We start from the raw sequence: 9642 nt of genomic DNA on the forward strand, positions 1-9642 counted from the left end.
ATTTTTTTTCTTTCCTGCTGGAAACAGCAGAGATGCTCAGTTAGATTTTCTTCAGTACGAAGAAGGGATTCTGCTGCAGGACATTCTCATTTAGGAGTCCTCAGCTTTAGATCTTGCCTCTCCTCCTTTGCACTACAAGAATGTAGGTTTGTTAACTTCTGGGCTTACTACAAAACCCATTTTCTTTTTTCCCCCTCCCTGAAGTTGCTGAGAACAAGTGGGCTGAGGCCAATGTCTACAGGCAATTATTTATCTTTGTGCATTAATTTACGGGACAGGTGCACAGAGCCCTAGGATGGCAAAATTTCTTCAGAAATGTAAAGGAAAAAAAAAAGCTTCCAACTTTTATGAGTCTTCTTCCTTCTGAGGTACTAGTTAGGGAAGCCTCCAGCTATTCTTGCACTGAACAGTAGTAAAAAGTATGTTCTGAACTCATTTAGATGATAAATGTCTCTATATTCTGAATTGTCTTGCCATTGCCTTCTTGCTGATAAGTGTTGGACGTGCAGCTGAAGTGAAGGACTGCTAGAAAGCATGCTAAATATGAGTAAATAGGACGTGCAACTAGTTCAGCTCATCAGGAGCAAGCTAAGAAAGAGTGGGAATTTTAAGAGCTTAGAAATCTTAAACTGAATCGAAGGAAATATTTATGGTGGGTATCTTTCCTTCTAGTGTTTTCAGTGGCTTCTGTCTGCATTTTTGCAATATGAGGACCTGTTCCAACACACTCCATTCCCAGTGCTGCAATGCTCTTAACAACCACCCAGTCATATCTTGATGAGGAGACTGTTGAGGAGGTGGTGATCACAGTTCACATCAGCCTTTTCCCTTTCAATGGAAGAACCAAGAGCTTTAAAAGCAATGCCTGCTTACAGGAAGTCTTTTTGGGTTTCATGCAGAATAAGAGTTTCCTACCATGACAAAGGTCTGAGGAATATGGTTGGCCAAAACCATGATCTCTACAGTTTCTATGGGTTTGGAGGGTTGATTGGTTGGATTTGGGGATTTTTTTGGTTTTGTTAGTTTGTTTTTGGTTTGGGGTTTTTTTGTTTGTTTGTTTGTTTTTGTTTTTTTTAAAGGAGGGCAAAAAGAAAAGCTAATATACATTTTTATTGTTGAATTGGAAAGAACATTTTGGGAGGGATGGAATTTACTATTCAATAAAATATTAGAATTAGCTAAGTAACCATCTGGAAATACTAGTGAAGCATTCATATTGAAGAGAATAACGTTTTACTTTTAGTTTTCCTAGTGGCATCACAATTTTCTGACTAGCAACTAGATTCTTATGGCTTTGTACAAGTACGTTTTATTTGCAGGTATATTAATGCCATTTTAAAACTAACACAATTGCATTCAGAAGTTTCAAAAAAAATCTTGTGTGGAGTTATCTGCTTATAGGAGGCCCTGGATTATTTTATATTCTGATGGTGAGTAAAAGGGACACAGATTTACTGAGAATGTAAAAGGAGACAGCTGACATTCTTCCTTATTATAGAACAACCTTAAAGGGTAGTTAAAGGTTGTTAAACCTTTTTTTTTTTTTTTTTTTTTCCTGAATTGATGGAATTTTGTTTTCAACTGCAACTGGCACTACTGCAACTGCAACCTCTGGAGCACCCATGTACAAAGGAAAGAGAACCTATTCTGTGCATGTAATTTTCCAAAGAGAGAAGCAATAGGTAAAGCAGATAAAATCATATCTTCATTTTTCCTTACTGGAAATTTGACTATGACAATGACTGCCACAGCCTGTTCTATAATTTTATCCCATAATCTGGTTGAGTATAAATGCCAGATCTATATTTTCTACCCTGTCTCTCAAAAATACTTAGCAGACCTGTGTTCACTGTTCTCTCATTTCTGACCTGTACCCAGTTTCTTTTAAAAGAAGTTGTCTACACATGTACAAAGTCATATTAACTCAATGGCAGTATTAGCTCAATTTAGAAGGCTTAGTGAATGTTTTTGGAAAACAGTCTTGGTTAGAGGTTATCTGATAAGGTTAGACCAACTTCTGGGTTGTTAAAATGTTTTTCTCCACGTTAAAAGTGAAGTAGAAGCTAAATTGAGATGGAGATATTGCACTCCCTGCTTTGGTGAAGGTTCGGTTAGCAAGGAAGGAATTACAGTTTTTGTTTCCTTGTGAAGTCCCCAGCAGGCAGCTTCTACTTGATCAGTGGAAGTCTCACATACGTGCATGTTGTATGCATGGAGAGTTACAAAAATGGCTCTCCGACACTGTTGTTTTCTCTGCTCATTAATCTATTTTTTCACGTCTCAGATTCAGCTATGTATAGCATATGTTGAGTTTTCTACCTTGTGTTGCAAACTAGAACTCAAATTTGCTGTAAGTGCATGAATTTTTAGTCTATGTCTGCTTCTTGGAGAGCATCCATGTTTTATCCATATATTTGGTATTCAAGAAGCAGAGGAGAAATTAAAGATGAGTGATTTTACTTCTGTGAATTACAGAAAAATCTGGGAGTTTCTGTATTGGGAATTGGCCCCTGTTCTGTGTCTGTGGAAGAGATCCAGATGCACTGTTCCTACAGGTGTACTGTGGCTAGATGGTCCCTTGGGTCTTGTTTCTAGGCAGGGTAGAGGCTCAAAGGTTGGCCTTTCATGTGCAGTTGTACCCTTCAAAACCTGTGGTACATGACTGTGTACTGCCCTCTTTAAATACTGCAAAGGGAAAGATCTCTCCCTCTGGTTTTGAAAATAAGCTTAGAAAACTGTCATCTTGTTTCACATCAGCAATGTGAGTATGTGCCCTTTTTCTCAAGGGACTTAAAGTTACACACTTCTGTTCCTGAACTACAAACTTTCCCTGAGCCTTCTGATTTTAATTGATGTAGGAGATAAAGAATTGTGTAAACAAGTTTTCAGAATAGCTGAATGTCAAAACGGAAGAAATAATTTCAAATAGATGCATGAGATCTTCATGTGCACATACTCCCCTGAGCAGAAAATGATGAAGTCCTTTTCCCTTTTGACTGTAAAAAAATGGTTGTTTTTGAGATGCGTATAAAAATGCACAGGCACGAGCGTAGTGGTCTCAAATCTAGGGATCTGATCTCGCGCTTCAGTTTGTTACAAGACCTGAAATTATATTCTTAGGAAGCTTACTGCTAAAAATTCTTTGGCCCTCCCTACTTCTTCACGAGCAGTGAAGAGCAAGGGTCGACCTTGCCTGACTCAACCCCCCCCGTTACGCTGTACGTTGCCTTGCCTGTGTGTAATAGCTGGCTGTTGTCTCTTGCCTTACACTTAAATCACAAGTTTTTGGAACAAGAAACTTTTTATGCCATGGGGTATTTGGTGCATTTAGGGGCCACACCTATACGATAAAAAACAGTAAACTGGCCAATACAAGTACAATAGCTGGGATTATGCTGATTTTTTAAAAAGTTATTGGTGACATTTCATTGGTACAAATCAATAGCACTGTAATAATTTTGTGTATATTTTCTAGAAAGAATTAGCATACAATAGAAACTGTGGTTGAGAGGTGTGATAATGATTCTATCTTCACTCATTGCCTCCCCTTTTATTTTTTCTTTTCCTCTCTGATACTCTGGAAAGGATTTCACTTTTTTCCTTATGTATTAGCCTGCTTTCTTTCTGTTTTCCCTTGATAGGTGATAGACCTCTATGACCAGATAGTGTTTTCTGCTAATAAGATTCTGGAAGCTGTGGAGACTGCACACGTTGTTTAAGAAATATGTGGTCTGTGGTGGTGGGGGGGAAGTTATATAACACTGAGAAAAATTTTTAAAAGGCCATCAAATAGGTAACTAAATATGGAAATGGGTAAGAACTAGACTTAAGGCAAAGGTCTTCAAAGGAGTACACTTTAGTTTTTAAAGAAGGTGAAGATCCACTTTAAAATACAAAAATAAGTTACTTCAAACAGGGGAATTACTGCATGTGTTAGCATAAGGGTTCTAGCTCAGTGTATGCAAGTGGGTTTATTTGACTTCTCTGTATTTAAATTGTTTCTTCTGTTTTAATCAATATAAACGCTCATTAGGTTTTAAAATTTACACAGATATTAAGATGCAACAACTCTTGACCCACAAGAGATACTATAAAAATAAATATTAGCTTTGAATATACAAATGCAGGTCTTGATCATTGTTCTATCTCTGATGGAAATTTTAATCTATACTTTTCTTCTAAACCTGTGAAATAGATTCCACAGCTTTCTCCGTGTCTTATTTCAGTGATTCAGTATCCTTAGGGGAAGAAAGATTCTCCTGGTAGCCAAGCTAAATCTTCTTTACTGCAAGATAAACTGATGATTTCTAGTTCTATTGCAAGCAGACATGGTGAATATTTATCACTGTCACCTTTATGGTGATCTTTAGATGCTGGAAGACTGCTATGTCCCATTTCTCTCCTACTGCTTTCCACAGCTGTCTTGTCTTTGACCAAGTAACACACCCCTTTAAGCCTTTTCACAGTTTGTGTTTATAAACTGTGTAGTATTTTTGTTGCCTTTCTTTTAAGTATATTGGTAGTCCAAACTGAGCACAGTCCTGGCCACTCTATTAAATACAAGTTACACCAGTGTAGCATCTCTTGTATCTTGTAAATAACGTGTAAGGCTGATTAGCCCCTAAGCTAATATACTATAACCCCTGAATTTTATTGCCAGTGTGTACCTTTAAAATGGTGCCATTCAAACAGGGGGACTGGTTTTAGCTGAATCTTGTGAGACCCAAGTTCTTCTATTGCACTGTTCAGTGCATGTTTCTGTCCACTCAAGGAACTGAAATGGTGTGGACTGTTGGGTCACAGGTGCCTCCTCAGTAAGCACATCAGTGATGGGGAGATGTGGGATGAGGTCTTCTGCAAATCTGCCTTTCAAAGAAGATGAGAGGCAGGTGGTTTTATTACTGGTTGCTCCTGAGATACTACCTGCTAAATCATTCTCTAACTCTGTGATCCAATGCTGTCATTGAGAAGGATGACAGAGAAAACACAAAAGACACAGTGAGCCTTGGGTAAAAGCAAAGGCAGCCTTTCAGAATGGTTACTGAATTAAGCCATGAGGAATAGATGTGTCTCTTCTTAAGCTTATATACTTAATGTAGATGTGCTGTTTTCCTCAATTGTCATGGCTGGCTTGCTTTAAAAAATATTAAAATTGCTTCATTTAGTGAGGATTCTAGAGTTAATGTTTGTTCTTTAGTGGATGCTTCTAACATTCAAGAGAGAAATATATTTAGGTGACGTAAGTTAGTTGTCTTTACTTCTGAATTACTTCAATATATCCAAAATGTTAAACTACTTCCCATTTCTCAGAGTATCTAATTAACATTTTATAACTCCTTATTCTAAAATTGAAAGAAATTAGAATTTTCTTGCAGTGTTTTTAGCTTTGTCTGCAAAGATATGTGTGATGTTGGATAAACAATGCAAATATCTTTGGCACTGAATCCCATGATGAAGATCTCATTTAGTACATGCTAATTTAAGATTTAATATCATCTTTCCATAAGGTTTGTTGACTACTAAATTTATGACTCCATCAGTTCCAGGGCTAGATAAAAGCAACAAAAACGCAACAAAAAACCCCCTTTAATTTGTGAAATAAATACCACTATTTGAGAGTCTGTGATTTGGCCCTTTATACACACAGCTGTCCTCCTCTCATTCTTCTCACTTTCTTTACATTCATAGGAAGGTAAATCCATAGCACTGCAGTGTGACTCCTCATTGCAATAGAGGCCATTAATCAAGTTGTGCTGGTTTTGGAGTGTGCTATCAATATTGCTCTCTTCAGCCTTTAGTGTTGACAATGCATTCCAAAATATTGAAGCAGCAGTTTCTTAAATGACAAAGCAAACAACTTACACCTGTAAGAGGTAATAACATGAGAGGATTGCTTTAAGAAAAATATCATATTAGGAAGCATATTTCTCTAATGTTCTTGTTGATTGATGCAAATATTCACACATGATACGATGTTGAACGCACTGTATATTGTTCTAGCAATGCAATCCATTGTGGTGTGAATGTGAAGGTTTTATTGACAAAAGTGTGGGATAACCATAGGACCAATTGGTTGCAAAGCCAGTGCAGAAAACACTAGTATGTGTACAATAAAGGATCGATAAATAGGTTTATTTTTCACAACCTAGCACGTTTGTGTATTGTTGAGATACTAACACAAGATGAATTTGTTTTCTTTCTACCCCAATCATGTCATCAGTCTTCAACTGGAAATTTATTAAGGTATGTCTGGGAACGAGGAGGAGGTTTATACTGATCATGCTATCAAAGATCATGTGTCTTTGAGTTTGGAGTGGAAGATCACCAGTGCACTCAGGCTGTTTACTTACACCATGATGCTTTGAATAGGCACCAAAATAATATCTAGAACAGAGTTCTTTGGGCTAGCAAAGACCTTGCTGTGAACGTGATTTGGATAAGCTTCCTTCATCATAGTTTGGAGGATGGGATGACTAGGTAGCTGGATGTAGTATTGTTCATTTGGCCTGCAAGTGGTTATTTTATTCTCAGCAGCAGCCCACTGCTGGGCCTCAGCAGCGAGATTGTTCTGGGTTGGCATGTGTTGATGTGCTTTCTGTGAAGCCAGGGTAAGGTGCCACGTGGGCTGGGGTTTCCAGCCGTAGGCCCAGGACTGCCTGTGGACCTCAAGTAAGCTGCCTTCAGCTGAGATTCACAGCTTCAGAGCTCAGTAAATGAGTTTCTTTTTAATAATGAAGCAAGCAAAAAGAAAGCACATAACTAGGCAAGTAAAAAACAAACCCCAAAATGTTCCTGTTGAAAGATAGGAAATTTCTCTTTTCTTCTAGCTTTCTCTTCTCTATGAAATGCCATAATGCTTACAGGGAAACCATAAGGTTTGTGAAATATTTCACCATATGTGCTTTCAGTAATAATGTTTTAAAGGTAAAAATGTTAATTTATTTAAAAACGTGTAGTTAATTGCTTGATCTGTGAGATTTTACTCCTTTTAAAATGAATTTATTACTTTAAAAAGTCATACCTGCTTGAGCCGTTCAAAAAAATTACTTACTTTCCTGTTTGCTTAAGCTATTTTGGCCAATTTTCTCTTTCCTTCTCTTAACCAGGTTTGCACATCTTGATGTTCATCATTGAAAGCATTTGCTGCCAACAGCTTCAGGTCTCCTCAGGCTGAATTAGATGTAGGAGTGATCCTCATGTTACCTTCTCTGTCTGAATGCCTTTCTTCTCCCACTCCTTCCTTTTTTTGGGAAGAGATCAAGTGCTGAGTGGTTCTTCTGCTCAGCGACGTTCACAGCAGATCAAGCAAAACACTTGCAGACGTTTTGCACAAAGCAGTTGTTGAGCAACATCATCTGAGTTCCTTCTCTCTCTGACACTCAATTCTCGCTCCTTGGAGTTGATGGTTTGTATTGGCTGCGGGCCTCCAGCCACAGAATATTTGCCAGGAGACAGGATACACCTGAGTCAATGCTCCAGCAGAGAGATGTGCGGTAAGACATCTGATAAGTTCATTATGGACAGCTAGAGGCCAGGAGGGCACACAGCCCCAAGTGCATTTGCTGTGTAGGAAGGAGGACAGGACGCCTTCCCTCGGAGGTTTGATATCATCACTCAGATCTCCAGGTGAACATCTGGGAGCTGCTGTGCTGATAGCCCCTGGGAGCAAACTGGCTGAGTGCAGCGAGCGCGCCTCCGCAGAACCGACCCCTGACGAGGTCATACACCCCTGTTCCTTTCTTTGCTTTCTCCCAGATCCTGTGTGACCACAATGCTCCACTGAATGTTCACTTTTATTTTACTGCTGTGTTTTGGTTTCTTTTCTCATAGATGGATTAGCTTGTATTTTTCCTGGCTGAAAATCTATTCTGGCAATACTGAAACCTTCCTGAATCTTTTCTCTCGGTTGCAGTGGTGCCCATGAGATGTATTATTGACTAAGAATTTGACCAACATGCTGCTCTATTCTTGGCATATTCCTTTCAATTAATCAATATAGCTGTTAGACAGAATAGGGCTAATATGAGTCTCTGGGATAGTGGTGATGTGATAAAAGCTTCAGCTTGATGTTATGTCACTTACCGTTATCCTTTGTGTATGACTGTACAGCCAGTTTTCGATTGTATGACTCAAACAGCTGGACTAGCCCTCAGTTCAAGACTCTGGAATAACTGTATTGAATGTTTTACTAATATTCCATCTGAGGTATTCTCATAATCTGTCATGTTAATTTGTACCAAAAAAAAAAAAAAGTTACACATGGCATTATCCCAGATTTGCTATTGATCAACTCTTTCTCCCAGTGTGGCTGCTTTCTCTGCAGCCTCATCTGTAGAGTTGTGTCAATTCCTCTTCTACCAGCAACAAACCCAATAAAACACTGAATAATCTGTCATTATTGCATGAAAAGTGACAAATAATTTTAGTGGGAGGTTCACTTATTTGATTCTCATATTTGATTGGGTTTCAGTGCAGTTTAATTTTTAATGAGGTTTTAATGTTCTTGTGACATCCCATCCAGCTATTGGAGACTATCTAGAATTTAGAGTTAACTCATTCTATTTTATGGAAGGTAGAGTGATAGTCTTGCACACTCTAAAATAACTTTTTCTTCCCATTAACTTAACTGGGCAAACTGTAATCCTTCAGGTGAAGTGGATAGTGCTGTTCATTCAGTTCTCAGTGTGGTATCCTCTCTACCCTTTTCCTGAAACTGTGCACAGGACTTCCTCCAGATTTATCTTCTCCCTAGTTTTGCCCTGTTGTTTGCCTTAAAAGCACACGTATGACTCAGCCTGAGATTTCTTCTAAGCATTATTTTTGAATGCAAGAAAAACCAGGGAATTAAGTATTTTCATATTTCTAAATTAATTCCTCCTCTTTATTATCTAAAAAAAGTCTGCTTGAGCCTATTCAGAAAATGAGCATATGTAGTGATTAGTGTAGTTCTGTTAGTTGTAAAACAGAACTCATGGCATTCATATGTATTTTTGTGTTGGCTGTTACCTGAGGGTGCCCTTACTGTGTCTATAGTTCTTCATGTCTGTACTGGAAAGAAAACAGATTTTCTCTTTCTCTACCACTGCAGGAGACTCAAAAGTGCCACTTTAAATAATTATCTTTATTTAAAAAAAAGCCCACTTGCCATTGCTACTGTTACTTTATTTTGTCAGCAGTGCGACTGAGGCAAATACTTCACCAAAATATCTGTTGAGTAATGACCCTACTGTGAACACTGACTATCCCTGTTTAATAGAATACATAAGAAATAATAATCTTCATCATGTGTTAGTTTTAGAAAAGAGATTTTTTTTCTATGTTTCATAGAATAGGCTTGAGCACTAAGCTACAAAAAAAAAAAAAAAGAAAAGGCTGCGAGACCTTCATTCACATTCACTGTTGAACCTTAGAGCACAGCAAATATATAGGAACAGGAAAAATAAAGACTTAATGCATCAGACCTGCATGATGGACAGACCCTCTCTGCACATTACATCTCTTTTAACCAGATGTGAGTTGTATTATAGCTAGAATAATGGTTATGTGAGCTAGAGGCTAATCTCTTGAATCAGAAAGCCATTTGTTTTATTATTCTTAAGGCTCTTACACTGCAGGAACCTGCTGCGATATAAACGTGTGAGT

This window comes from Antrostomus carolinensis, unplaced genomic scaffold (assembly GCF_000700745.2).
Source record: "Antrostomus carolinensis isolate BGI_N321 unplaced genomic scaffold, ASM70074v2 scaffold1608, whole genome shotgun sequence".
Classification (NCBI taxonomy): Eukaryota; Metazoa; Chordata; class Aves; order Caprimulgiformes; family Caprimulgidae; genus Antrostomus; species Antrostomus carolinensis.